Raw genomic sequence first — 15,652 nt, forward strand, 5'->3', positions numbered from 1 at the left:
CTCTTCAGATTTCTGTACTTTGTGTGAAAGAAGTAAATTAGCTTTATGTGATTCTATGGAAAACTTCACCTTCTGTGCTCATAAATATTTTCCTAAATGCTCTATATATGGATTTTCACAGAAAAATGTACTGAATTGTAAAACAGTCCTAGAGAAAGAGAACTAAAAAGGTTTGTATGTTAATAATGAAATCTTTTTATTCATGTTAGGACATATATGGAATGGATCTCTTTAATTGTTTCAGGATTCTCTCAGGCATCTGTTTGGTAAAGGCTAAGTGTTACACCTATTCAAGTAGAACAGAATCCATTTTTTCCATTACCAGTCTAAAATGTACATATAAGGATATATCCATCATATTTATACAGTGGATATCTATCATGTTTGTAAGATGTAAATGTGTGGTTATGCATTTATAGATTTTATATATGATAGATAATTAAGACGGATACATGAGAGATATCTACAGAGATATGTACTGGCATTATGTGCATATTGCATCATATTTTAGATTCCTGGATTCTGAATCATACTGATCTAGAGGGCTGAAGAAATTTGATTTGTAAAGGAATACATATAAAAAATGCATAATTTTTAAGATCTAATATTAGAAATCTGCTGGTTACTAAACGTGATTAATAATTAGGAGTAATATATTACAAGCATGGAATGTAATTCTGTGTCTCTTAAAGACAAGAAGACTGACTGAAATCAGTAGTTTTCTTGTTTTAAAGGCTGTTGAATCATGCTCATATTGATTTTGTTTTAATTATCTTTTGGAATGATCTCAGTATGTACAAGAATGGCTTGTAATATAATTACATAGATGTTTATACAGACTGAGATTGTGACCTATGCATCTGAAAAGTGTAAAGGCCTGTAATACCCCATTAGGTCACAGTCCAGTTTATCTGGCTAAAACTCAGTCATATTGTAGCCCCCAAGGCATGAATTTTGCCATCACTATATTCAGCAACAGTATATTAAATGTTATGCCATTTAAATGTGAACTATTATCAGTGAAAGTTAAGGACAGCTGTTACAGACTTGCCATATATTGACTTCATTAGTGCTTGACTGTGGATTTTCTTAGTGAGTGAATGAAGACCTATGATAGGTATAGCTGAGCATCCCTCCTAATTTAGCTGTCTAATTTCAAAGAATCACACACTGGTCAAGGTTAGAAGGGAGGTCATCTTGTCCAAACCCTCTGTCCAAGCAGAGCCACCTAGAACTATTTGTCCAGGACCATATCCAGATGGCTTTTAAATACCTCCACAGGATCTCTAGGCAAAAATTGCATTTTGTTTCCATTATAGCTAGAAAACTCAGTATATGGCAGAAAAGGAAAATGCTTAGCAAAACATATATTCAGAGAAACCTTGGGAAAATTAATTAAATCTATGTTAATAAAAATGTCTTTTTTAAAACCAGCTCTATTGAAAGTATCTGTTTTAAAGGAGAAAAGGAGTATGCAGGGAAATTTGAAGGGAAGAATGTAGTGACACTAGCATAGTAAAAGTGCGTACAGGTAATGTCTTTGAGCAAAAGGTATTGTATCATGAAGCTCGTCATTACAGACTGGAACTTTTCAAAGAATTGTTTGAGGCTTTCAAACTAAGCTTTTACATGCAAAAAACCCTGAATGAAGTGTTGTGAGCATCCTACAGGAGTATTAAAAGTATCAAGTACTGAAACAAATCACCCAGAGTATCACAAACTATGGGACTGTTGATAGGCTGTCATGCAGTGAACTGGGGAACATCTGACTCTCAGTCATGAATTACAGTTCTTTGTAACTTGTGTGTCCAAACCCACCTAACTTATCACCTAATTCGAGTCAACGCTAGTAGATTTACCATACATTCATATATACTCATTGTATATCAAATACAGAAATATATATCCATAGGAAAAGGTTTGCTATGGTAGTGTAGTTAGAGACGCATAATCTAGTAAAAATAATACTTTACACTTGTAGCTTTACAAGAATCATGTATAACACTGTTCTCCCATTTTTTCTTCAGGAGAGGAAAAACAGGAAGCTTATTAGCAAGGACCAAGAGAAATAACAGAATAGGGAGAGGTAATGGTTGTAACAGATTCCAGAATACTTAATCCAGGTTCAAATTCCAGTGTTCATTAATTAACCACAGTGCAAGAGATTTGTATAGCTGGCACAAAACTGGAATTTTATGTTTTGGGATGGTCCAAAGGTGCTGAATGCGCCCTCACCATTATGGAAGTTTTAAAATACTTAACATTTTTCCTAAATGGAGGCTTTTTTGAGGGATAGGGTAGATGCATCCACTCAAAATCAATTACTATTGTCAGATGTTTTCTGTTCTGTTCAAGATCTATAGAAACCCCTCTTCCCACAAAACAACAACAACCACAACAACAACCACAACCAACCAACCAACAAAAAAACCCCCCAACAACCAACTAAATGAACAAACCCCCCTGCAAACCTCACAACTTTTTCCTTGTAGCTTTAGAGAAAAAGCTCATGGCTTGCTCCACTAGAGAAACAAGAGGAAAACAGTTGTTTGTTAGTACTGCATGGTGGGATTATCTGTAATACCTTCATTTTGACTAATGATGTTTTCAAATAGCGAATTAAAAAGCAGTGGGCAGAGAAAAATGCAGTATTTATGCCTTCATTCAGTGGATACATTAATAGAGCACAGGAAGTCAAGGAACCCTGAAGCCACAGAGGTAATTTGATAACACTGCCTTTCACATTTGGGCACAGTCACAACATTGCCAGTAATGGTTGAGAGGCATTAAGACCTGGCAACATTCTCTGGCCTCCATGAGATAAATCTAGTTCCTGGTGAATAGATACCGATCAATGAAATGTTAGTGACAATTTGGTCAACAGTCTCATCAGACTGTCACAGGATTAATGTTTTAGAAGAGGAGGTGTTCTCTCATGCTTAGAACTGATCCTCAAAATAACTTTATGGCATAGGGGAACATTTTGGATTGTGTTTGTTCCATGGGAATTCAGAGTGCTTCAGATTTTAGTCTTGTTTTTCTATCTCAGGGAAATAAGTTACTGTATTTGCTATTGACCCATATGTGGTTAGTGAGCCTGAAAGTTTTTTCTTTTGGGAACACCTAACTTCACATGTCTTTACATGACAAGAAATTATTTTTGTCACAGAGTAGGTGTTTTGGGTCAGATACTGCATGTGCTACTCAAAGAGATGTATGTGACTAGTGGCTCTATTGATTTGAATGATGTTACTTTTACTGTAAAGAACAGCTCAACTATGAGTCTCCAACCCTGGTTTAATTCCAGCTGAGAGAAGAGGTAACTTTGCCAGCTGTTCAATGATCCACCACTGGAGAATACTTTACCCCATCCATTTGCTAGTGTGGGTACATGTGTAATTGCTCCCTAGCCAGGTTCTCTCTAAACAAACCAGGTTAGAAAAATCCTCCTTCTAAACATGTGCAAGTTAAATCTCATTATTCTGAGAGGATAGGGCTAGAGAGCAATTATGCCACTAGCAGTGAAGAGCTGGGGCATTCAGCTTTTACACTGGTCCAGCTACAGAAGACAGGACATGTGATTACAACTTAAGAGACCATAGAGTGACTCCTTGCAAATAATGGTTCAGTTTTGAGTAACAGCTCAACACTTTTTCAACTGTTTTGAGATCAAATTATCGTACTCTCTTAGCATAAAAGAGGAAAATATATATTGTCTTTACAATACGAAGAAGGAAGCAGAGGCACAGAACAGAACATTGGGAGAATTAAGAAAAATGGTCTAGACCTAGGAGTCCCATTCTTATCATCATTCCCTTGAAAAAAGTACATTAGTCAGTAGTTCACAGGGAACGTCTTAGGTGCCAGACTCTCTGGTGCCATTAACAACTATGAGAAATTTAAAAAATAAATAACACAGAACAAAGTCAGAACTAAAGCCAGCTGGAAGACTATGGGTATTTTATAGGTCCAAAAGGAGACTAACTCACAAAAGTTCATATACTGGACTTTGCATGGGAAATCACTGACCCTAAATGAACATCTATTCCATTGCAAAGTCAATGCTGAAAATGATGAAATTCAAAATTATTGGATATAATTTTCTGCTTTGGGAAAACTGGTTTAGTCTTCCATTGCTGTGCTCGTTCTATAGTCCTAAAGCAACTGTTAAGCAAAAATACAACTAAGAAGGTATGCTCTCAGAAGGTATAGATGGTACAGGGCAGAGACTGGGGAGGGACAAGCAGTTTTAGACATTATTTCAAAAAAAGCAAAATCCCATTAACAAAAACAAACTCCTTGAAATTATGAAATACATAGCAATGTTTAAATAATTCAGAGATTTTAAAAGAAAAACTAGTTATATGCATATGTATATGCAAACTACATGCTCACATATGTTGATATACATATCAGTATATATATAACCGATATTGTCAGTTATATTTGACAAACAGTTCCTCAAATGTTTGTAAAACACAGTTGCTCTTGGTAGTATGGGTAATTTGGTTTCTGTCCTAGTTTACCACCACTAGTTTGTTCATGTATATGATTCTTACATGCAAATTAAATGAAGATATTTGGGTAGATGCCAAAAAAAGAAACTTGAGCATCTTTAATAATATTCTTAATTTCTTTTCTGTTCTTTCTCAAAGTAATCCCTTAGCACTTCACCTTCTAAGCAGGTGAAATATTAACCATATGCACAGATTGAAATTGCTTTACTGTTCTTAAAATTAAATATTGCCCACCATTGGCTTATCTGTGGAGGATTTCAGAAAAGGATGGGTTCTGTTGCTGTCTGAACTCTTTTAGAGACTTTATAAAGTCTTAGATTTTCTGTCTGAAATTATTTGCCTTTTAAGATCTTTGAACTTTTGCTGTAGAACCCAAGTGCAAGGACCATTTCATTAAACAGCTTGTCAAACAGCCTTCATTGCTTAAAGATAAAGAACATTAGAAAGAAAACAAATAAACAGAAGCTCTGATATCAACTTTTGCAAGGTGGACATGTAGTGTCAGTTGCTGTAGTGATGATATCATACTTTAAGTTCAATGTAGTCTGCCATCCATAATCATGAGTCACACAAAGTTTCTGTCAGGTTTTTTTTTCCCCAAGTGCTGTCAGATGATTTTACTGTTTTTGTCTTTCACAACAAGAACACCATTAAAGTGTTGTATGCTATATTCTTTTTTAAGGAAAATCAAGAGAAATAGGCAACTGAATTATGAAAAAAAAGAAAAAAGTTGACCATTGCAACCCAGAAAATGTTAACCGACAGTTACACATATGAATAATAAAAAAGGAAATTTGTATGTGAAGGTTTTGTATTTATTTTTGCTTCTCATTCCTCATTGGTCTGTTTGTCAATAACTTAATTAATACTTTACACTCTTTTAGCTGTGGCCACTGGAGGATTTCCATGCCTTTTAAGAAGCAGTCTCCATGCCTCTATGAGTAGTATATCTTTTTTACTAAAAAAATTTGTAAAACTGATGCAGATAAAGGTTAAGAAGTTTATCTAGTAATGATTTTAACAAAGCCAAAGTACAATGTAATTCTTTCACATACAAGATTGTGTTTCCCATAATAACTGCCACCCATATTTAATTACTTGATAATTAATAGAGTTACCCTTTTACAGATTAATTTACTTTTTTCAGCTTTGTTAGATACAATTCTGTCTTGTGTTTTCTTTTCTTCCTTGTAGTTAATGTTAACACTCATATGTGTGCTTTAGTTCTGATGTTTTTCAACAGTGGTTCTCAGAGCAACCAAGACACAAAGCTGGGTAACATTTATCCAGACTTCTAGTCCTGTAGTACACATGGGATTTAAAAGTGTCTCTTTTGTATGTGCTCTGCCTTTTTCATGTTCTTTGTGCCTGTCTGTTTCTTCCTTCCTCTCTTTCCACTTCAACTTTCTTATTATTTTGTCACTACCTCCCGTTCCCCCTCCCCTTTTTTTCTTGCTTGTCTTCCCTTCCTCAACCTCACCTTACTTTCACTTCCCCTTATTCTCTGATTTTGCCTCTTTAACACAAGAAGATGAAAAGGACCTGTTAGATGACATATCCATCTTCTGAGTACTCTATTCCTCCCATGACATCACTGTACACTATTATTTGAAACTGGAGGAGTTTCTCTTCTCCCCTGCGTGTCAGTTTAGTATGACTCCCCTACATTTCTGTGAAACAGAGATCCTCTTCTATGCCCCTTCCTCTTTTGTATTCTTCTTAGCTGTTCTAATCTAGGCATGACTATTCTATCTTCACCCTAAACAGAGGGTGGAAAAAGCTCAGATAAACCTTAAAGTACTGAAAAGGGAGATAGAAAACAAAGCACAGCTGCTGAGCCAGTGGGAAGCATTGTTGTGTGTTTGAGCAAAGCAATGCCACTTGTTCTATAGTGTGAAGTGCTTTCAGATTTTCTCTGTACCTGCACTAACTTGCTTAACATCTCTCTGTTGCTTTTGGTTCTGTACCTCTAATAGTAACACTACCGATCACACTACATGAGAATATTTATCATGACAGTTCATCCTTTAACCAAGCAACAATAAAAATAAAGTCTAGAGAGTTTGATGACATTTCTGAATGCCACCAGGACAAGTTACGTAACAACAGATGTCTCAGTATATGCAAAGATCATTGGGTTTTCCAGAATATGTGCAGCTGGAGAGCTGTGCTATTGCTGCTCTGTGTCTTGCATCTTGCACGGGTAATGAAGCAGAGGGCTGTATAACCCCTGGTGATCAACAGCAGTATACATCATTCTAGTTCCTAATGACTACTATGAAATAGTTAGCCTTTATAGCCATAGTGCTTCACATTGCTCAGACGTGTAAAGGTGGCCTTTTAATGGAAAACATTTATGGCTGTCAAAGTCAAAAAAAAAAAAAAAAGAGAGGGGGAGAGAGAGACTTTTGTGTAGGTGTGTTTGTCCTACCTGGAATGTGTACTGACTGTTTACAGCACTAGGGGTGAGAAGCTGTGATCCCACTGATGTACTTTTCGCACAGCTACTAGACTGCAGAACATGGAAATGGCTGTTACTGAAGGTCTGTCAGGTGTGTGCCAGGACCATGTGTGCTTGCTTTTTAAAATGGAGCTGAAAATCTCTTCACCTGCCAAGGCTTGAGTTCATGATCCTGTGTCTCTCTTGTGATAGCTGATGAAATCACAAACACCCAAAGCAGAATGAAGGATGAAGGAGGTGGGAGGAATAGTTTGCTCCCTAGGCTGTTTTAGGTGTGAGTGATGCCATCAAGCATTTCAGAAGAAACAGAGCCCTGAACTTGGGTCTTGGCAGGTAAGCCAAGGAGGAAACTATTTCCAGCTTTCTTGCTTCAGAATGTGGTTGAATTTCTATTAACCATTTATGATCACATATCTTTTCCCTTGAAATATGTATGAGTGTGTATATATATATGTGTGTGTGTGTATGTATATGTGTATATATGTATATTTATGTATACATACATGGACTCTAACAATCTATAAATTGTATTTATATTTCTAATAGGTTGTGATTGTATGTGTCTTTGACAAAAATCTCTGGGTTTAAGATTGATTCTCTGTGAATGAAGGGAGTGGAGAGAATGGCTTTCCTTGTAGCCCAGAAAATCACTTTTCCTTCTGACAGTGCCATGTTGAAGCCTCTACCAGAACATATCCTGCACTATGTCAAAGAAATATGACCACGGAGTTGAGGACAGGATCTTGGGGTTACTGCTCACCTCAATTTTCTTGTGATAAATACAGTGACCTGTTACAAAATAAAGAGAAAAAAAGTCCATAAAACTATTGATTGAGGGGAAATATGTGTGAGCCTGTGGAGGGGAGTGGGTTGTGCCAAGAATCCAAGGAATTAATGTCATTCTTCTCACAAAAAGCAGCTCAGAGATTAGAACTTCTGCTTTTTATGGGCTGAATTCAGATCATGGTCCTGGAGGTGATAAGGCTGTGATATTAACCATTCAGCTAAACATCAATGGAGATTAACTCAGTTAGAGAGTATGGAGTCCAGACCACAACATTTAAATGGATTTAAGACTTTTTTTCCAGTTTACAAACCTCTTGCTTTGAGTGTAGGTGTGGTTTTGATTGTCTGTGTGTCTCAGCCCTGACTTCAGGCACTTATGAAATTTAGGTCCACAGACACTTAGGAATCAAGAAGGGCCACAGAGAATCAAACTTGTCATCTGTCCAGCATCAGTTGATTTTCTCCTTTTCTTGAAGTCCAAGGGATCTCAAGGGAACTTTTTTCCCTCGCAGCACTGATCTTTCAGTGAGGTGCTAGTGCCTGTCCTGAGCAATAACAAGGAATAACAGTGAAGTGTGAGTGACTCTTATTAGGAGGGGTAAATGTCATTAACACTTACTGTTGCCTTCTAGGCAGTAAGAGGACAGCACTGAATGTAGACAGACAAACCCCTTTTACTTATCAAGGTACATTTTGATTCTAATGAAGATGAACTCCTATATTTTAATTAAGAAATTTACTTTTCTTTCCTGTGCTTGAAATATCTTCTCTGATTTGCCTGTCATTTCACACTATGTTCTAGAATTTTGAATACTTAACTTGAAGCCAAGAAGTGTGTAATACTCTACTGGCTCTAATATATTAACTTGCTCTATGTATCCTTTGTGCTTCAGCTTGATTTTTTTCTCCTCCCCCACAGCTTTAACAAAATGTTCTAATCATCCCAATTTATACTTGGATGTTGTTAATTAATGTTTATGAAGTGCTTTGAGATCCTCTAATGAAATAGAATGTGTAATTATGATTATTCTTTAGTCAAATTCTGAAACATCACCACCCCTGGAACAGTAATTTCATTATTTTTTTTTTAATAATCGTTTTAGCAAATAGAAGAGAAAGACTTTGTTTCATTAGATGATTTTTACCTTTTATAGTACAGTAAAGTATGTCTTTTTCTATCCAGTCTTGGTGGATTCTTCATGATGAATCTTGCCAGAATTGCACCCTGAAGTCTTGCATTCCATCTACTGAAAAGGGTGTGGAAAAAGGGTGTGGAAACCTCTATTACTGACTGGCAGTTGTCTGCACAGAAGGAAGTCACTTGTAGGACAAGTAGATTTTTAAGACTGCTGGCTCAGTGTATGTCAGCTTGCTGGATTTGTTTGTATCTGTATAGCTTGAGTAGTGATGTAGGTATGGCAGTAGAATTAACATAACATTGCATTTTTATCCATGCATTCTGGATATTGGGTGTCTTTAAGTTGTGTCTAAGTTGGCATATGGTTCTGACAAACAGGAATGGAAGAAATAATGCCACTCATCAGGTTGTTTGCAATGTAGCTTGTGTTTCAGCAGGCTTTCCATTAAAAGCTCTCAGACTATTTGGAAGTAGCTAGGGCAACGCCTGGGAAAATTTGCTCCGTTCATGCTGAGTATGTAATGTTGTGATCCACAGAAATGCTTTTGTCCAACCCATGTCTTTTAGAAAGGATTTCATAAAATAAAATTAAATTTGGAGTTAAAGAATTTAACTAGTACTAATTTAGTTGCTTTCCATGTGGGAGCTGGTTTCCTCTTGATAGGAGCATTTCAAACAGTACCACAGGATGCAAAACAGAGCTCTTCTCTCTCATTTGTAGGCTCAAAGAGTTGTGAGGTAATAGGCATTCATTTTCTGCCACAGCTGGAGGCAGATATGTGTTTCTTGGTAGAAAAAGAGCAAGGAATTAATAATGTCTGTAGTAGATTCTCACACAATTATGGTTGTTGTGAGGCTGCAGAGCACTCGGATGTTACAGAGTGTAAGAAGCTCTTCTGGGACAACTGACCAGCAGATGTGGGGTTGTCCAGAGATAGAATAGCAGCCAATTATGATGTTCATACCATCTCAGACCTAGCCATTTCCAGTCTTCATTTGGAGGCTGTGGCTTGAGAAGCCCATGTCCCTCCAGTCACATATGGCTTAGCAAATTGATTGTACAGGATGAGCCAAAGATGAATCTTGAAAGAGTGTCTCATAATACCTCATTATATATATTTTCAAAGCCTGGAACATGGTGTGTTGTGAAGTGTACAGTCTTGTGACCCTGTATGTATATCAAGTTGCTAATTTTGTTGCTGTGTTACAGTGCAGCATTATTGCATGTGGTATTAATACTGTCCTATAGCAATTATGAAGTGGAAGTTTGCTCTGGTATTTCAAAACATATCTGAATATCTGTTCTTTTGAACTGCAGTTTGCTCTCTCTTTGGGTCAGGGAAACATTTTAACACAAGTGACCTGAACTGTTCACTTTTTCTGGAGTTACAGAAAAAATTTAAAATTTTTTTTTCAAACTTTTTTAAAATTTGTTTGGTTTGTTGCTGTTTTTCTTTGGTGAATATTAACCTGCAGGATGAAATAGTTCAATGAAAATATAGTACCTTAGCACAGAACTGCTTATTTTGTCAATGTTGAGATTTGTTTGGAACAGGAGAGAAGTGCCAATGCAATGGGAAGTTTATAGGCTTTGAAGCACATTTGAAGAATTTTAATGTCAATATGGTTTGAGGTGCTTCAGAAGTTCCTCAACCTGAAAATTCAAAATGAAATTATGCATATACTCCCATACGTGAATAATAACTTCAGTAATACAGTATGAATTTCCAGTACTGTCACATCAGTCTTTAGGTGTGTGTCTGTAAGACTTTTCCACCACCAGTCTGCTTTATGCTGGAGTACTCTCTAAGTCCTTTACTAAGGTACCTGTTTTCACTTCAGCAGTGTTTACCCTCAGTTCATCCAAGATAATAGTATTGGAATTTCAGCAGCTACTGCACTGTAGAAAGTCCTTCTTTGTTTGTTTGTTTGCTTTTATCTAGATGTTCAAATGAGCAGGACTGTTACAACAATGCTTTTTGTAACTATTTTGAGATTAGTTCAAGCGACGGGAAGGAAAGTCATCAATCTATGGAGTCTCTAAATGCTTTGTGTAAGTGGCCAGGTAGTAGAGAGAGATACTGGAGAAAAAGCAACACATCCCTTTTGACGTACCAAAGAAACTATAGTAAAGAAGCAGGGAGGAAAGATGCTATAAAGATGCAAACCAAAAGAGTTCTCAGTTTATTGTAGAGATGTAAAGCCATAGAGAACCAAACTTAATTTGTTACCCAAATAACTGCTCAGACACTGTCAGAAGGTGGTTGCTGATTTAGCAGGGTGCATAAGAACCTACCTAACTTATACAATTAGTGCACTTGACATCAACAATGTTCTATTCATGTTTAACATTAAGCATATGCTTGTATATTTTTCTGAATTGGGGTCTCAGTGAATGTATGTGGGTCAGCTGAGGTCACATAACAGTTCTCTTCCTGTAAGCACTGCCCTTTTCTTGAAAAGAAATGAATAGCAGGTTGTAAGAACTGTACGAGGCATGTTTCATTTAAAAATTGCAGACTTCCAAAGATTCTTTCTTTCTTGTTAATTGTTTTCACTGGAGTAGACTCCATCTGTTTCCACACAGACGCGTATTACATCTCTCAAAACCAAGCTGTGAATTGTTTATGGTGTGTTATACAAATGGAGACTCACTAATAAAGCAGATTCTCATAATGACTCCTCCAAATCACTTTTGTCATTTTCGATGATGACCAGAGCCTCCCTAAAGTAAGATCTTAACTTTAGTCCAGGTTGCTCTTTCTTTCTTTCTTTCCTGCCCCAATCTGGAGTCTGTGGAATAGGTGGAAAAAATAATTAGTGAGCATGAGGTCCTTTCCCACTCTGCCATCACCTCCCTGGTGTCTGTTTGTCAGCCATGGATAGCTGCTGCATCCCCAATTCCTTTCCCTCTATCTGGGTGGCTGCAGGCCACCCTAGAGCACAACTCTCTGACTCTGGCTGCACAGGGAGCCAAGACTTTGACCTGCCTGCTAACCTGATTACATAGTACGTACAAATTAAGGTAGGAGTTTCTGTTCCCTTTGAAATGTGTGGACATAATTTACCAAATACCTTCTGTGAAAAAGAGGAGGCTTGCAAAAATGGTTGAAGTACTTGTTAATACATGACCAACTGGGGTAGCGTGAGGAACACAGTACATCTAGAATCAAACACAGGCAAGGGAAAAGTCCTTGAATGTTACATTTCCAACAACCTTTGCCATGTTTAGAAAACAGCTGTCCTTCTTAGTATCCTGGCTTTTTCTTTCTATTGGCAGCTTGGCCTTTGTGTCACTCAAGAACTTATAATGAATCCATAAAAAAGAGATAGTACTGCATTTTGTTTGGAGGAAAAAAAGGAGACCTGCTTTGGTGCATGGACTTGATGTGTGGAGCTGAGAAAAATACAATGTTCTGTATAGTCCTTAAAGCATTAATTTTGACCCAATTACATGGTAAATAATGTAGACCAATAAAAAATAAGCACACTCATGGTTTGCACCATATGCTTTATAGCAATTTTGGTGGCTTTGTTTGTTTGTTTGTTTGTTTTTGCTGAAAGGTAGCCAACAAAATTTTGAAGTTATTCTTTTTGCATTTACAGATTTTAAAAAAAAAGTTACAGTTTTACTTTCTGGGCATGATAGCAACAGACACTGATATCTCCATGCAAACTTGGATATCAAAACACATGCTTCTAAATTCATAGACCTACCTTGACGAGAAACTAAAGAAATTGATGTTTCAATTTTCATCTATGAATACAAGAAAGAAAATTCTCATTTAGAGGTGAACTGATTGTAACCAATGGAAAAACTTGTGCAGTAACAAACTCTTTAATTGATGTAGATTAATGTAGATATCAAAACTAAGCCCACCTTGCTCACTGCAAATTCCACACTTTTTGACAGTAAAGCAGCGGGAATTAACTTTTCAAATTTCACTCTGTGAAATTTGACTTAGGTTTCCTATGCCTTTAGACCGGGTGTTCTAGCATGTGACTTTTAAGCATAAAAAAATTAAATGTAGGATGGAAGTGAAACAAGGATTTAGTCAATATCTGGGGATATTAGTGTGGTATTTTCAGAAGGCTACTGATGCCAAATTCAACTTGTGTTCAGTTCCCAACTCTCTCACGAAACCTTTAAAAATTATGTTGTGTTTCTTTTATGCCCAGAAGTTGTGTGAAAAGCAGTTTCCACAAAACATAGTATTTAATAAAAATACTGTATCAATTGTTATGATAAAATGTAACTGTCTCACTTGCTGTGACTATCTATTTAAGTATTGATTCACAGTGTGAGAAGTTCAGACACTGAGGAACCATAGCAGCTTTCCATAAGAACCAGAGTGAAACAGAAAAGGGGAAATAATTAAATATTATGAATATCAGAAAGCAGGTAACAAGTAAGCTTGACTAATATCACATCTGCCTCCAACACACACATGCAGAGGACAATTTGCCTTTTAGTGGTGTTCCCTTTGGAATGCCAAAACTGAAAGATTTGGACTAAATCCTGAAAACAGTTACAATGCTGAATCAGCTTCTGCCATGATATTTTAAAGCCTTAGAAGCTTTTTGAAGTATGAACCTTTTCTGGCTCACATACCTCCCTCCTCCAGAGCATGTAAGAGCACAGTGTCCCTATGGCATAAAAATGAGAAGAGGCAGTAACCATAGATGTAAACACTTTTCTCCCTTCACCTTGGAGAAATCCAGCTGTTGCTGACTAGCCTTCTTTTTTTCTTACCACTTTGCAATCTGTGTGAGACTCTATTTCAAGAAAAACTGATTTTTTTTTTTTTTTTTTTTTTTTTTTTTTTATTAGTCATTTGCCACATTTTGTTGCAGGTAGAAGGTGTCTCTGATCAGATATCTAGTGGACAACTTCCAGCCTGTGCTTTGTGCAAACTTTGAAATCAGTGAAACCTCCTTATTGTCTTGGCACCTGGCTGGTCTTGCAGGTAATTAACTGCTCTAACTCATTAAAAGACCACAAAAAAAGCCATCAAATTATTTCTTGGGTTTTTTTCTTGTATGTAAGCAGTTACTGCAGAGACCTATCTTTGCAGTGGAATAGGAAAGGACTCAAAACCAGTTTCTTTCATGATTATTCACATTATGAAAACATTTCCAAAATCCTGGGGGGGTGGAGGGGGGAGGGGAGGGATGTTTTTGTGTTTGGGGTTTTTGAATATTTTGGGGTTTTATTTAGTTTGTATTTGGGGTTTTATTTAGTTTGTATTCCCTGCTTCTCTCAGTACAGGATTGTACAAGAGAAATAGATTAGAAAGATTTTTGTTCAGGCCACTCATAATACACTCAGTACTACAATGCTTCATTCCTTTGGGAAAAAACTAGGTGACTATATTTTTGTAGGTATTGTAAGAACATTATATTATAATCTTAACAATGTGGCTTTCAAACTTGGGAGGGGGCTGGAGATGGAAGAAATTATCTCCACAATAGAAATATATTATTTCTCATTTCAAAAGAAAACTTCTTTGAAAATATTTCTTTTGCTTATTATATTTCCCCCCCATTTATTCATGTCAGTGCAGGACATATTCAGCATCTGTTCTCTTCCAAAAGCCCTCAGGAAAAATTAAAAAGCTGTTCTTGCAAATTCATCATTATTATTAAGAACCATATTTCACTTCATGGTTATCTCAGCCCTTCTCTCACTCTTATCTGCACTCTGTGATGACATTGTCTACTTGAGCAAGGCATCGTTCCAGCCTCGTGTCGTCTCTCCCACCTTAATTTGTACCGATGTGTTACAGGTTGGTGACAGGCAGTTGTTCGTGCTTGAATAACCCAAGATTTGAATTCTACAGTTTGTGGCATCCATGTAATGCTTAGCAGTGGGTACAGCTGTTAACTATTCACTTATAAATAATCTTTTTCCCCTCTCAACCTGTCTCCCAGGTAGTGTACCTGTCACCATTAATAACTCATCGGTAGCTCCCCAGTGGTTTGGCCCATCACTTGTCATTCACAGCGGAGCACTGCTCAGGCCTGCTATTGAAGCTCACATAAGCTCCTTCAGCTATTCACTCATCCCAGCAGCTGTGCTGTTTCATATTCCTGACTTGTGGGAAATTGCACTGATGCTTCCAGCGCTAGGCAGCTCAATTGTCCCCTCTCATCACTGACTGTGCACCAAGCCTTGCCTTTGGGAAGTATAATGTTGTCTGCTGCAGACAGTGAGACACCTAACAAACTGTCTTAGGTCTCACACAGCCATGTTGATTTCCCTGAAAGTCTAACCCTGGAGTCAGTTTGAACCATTATGTGTAGTGCACACATCTATTGAATGCTAAAAAAGTTGTCTTACTCTTTATTTTTACTGTGGTAGTACCCTCAATGATGTCAATCCACCAGAAATCTGTATAAAATGACGACTGAGACTCTGTATCAGCTACCAATATAGGCGAAGGGGAGGGAAGATAAAAGTGACTTTGGTTGCCACTGAGTTATAAAAGCTTACATTTTTACTCCATTACTCTGCATAACAGAATACTAAGACCTTCTCTTTGAGAATAATATGCTTCCTTTCCTAGAAGCTCTGACTGGGAACTTACTGTTACCTGATCCTCTTGCTTAGAAGGAACTTACTGTAAGCACAGTGCAGTCTGTGAACAGGAAATCATTAGGATCAAGGCAAAAAAAGTCCAGTCCCATGAACAAGGGTAGTGCTTCGGAGAGGTGCTCTGAAGTGATACATAGCTAGCTGCTACACTACTT

At 37.1% G+C, this 15,652-nt stretch overlaps 1 protein-coding gene across 14 annotated transcripts in view; it reads left to right on the top strand.

The window, feature by feature from the left end:
• Positions 1–15,652, top strand: part of BNC2 (basonuclin 2) — a 349,580-nt gene that overhangs the window by 229,609 nt on the left and 104,319 nt on the right. The gene's annotated exons all lie outside the window — the stretch shown is intronic.

This window comes from Corvus cornix, chromosome Z (assembly GCF_000738735.6).
Source record: "Corvus cornix cornix isolate S_Up_H32 chromosome Z, ASM73873v5, whole genome shotgun sequence".
Taxonomy (NCBI): Eukaryota; Metazoa; Chordata; class Aves; order Passeriformes; family Corvidae; genus Corvus; species Corvus cornix.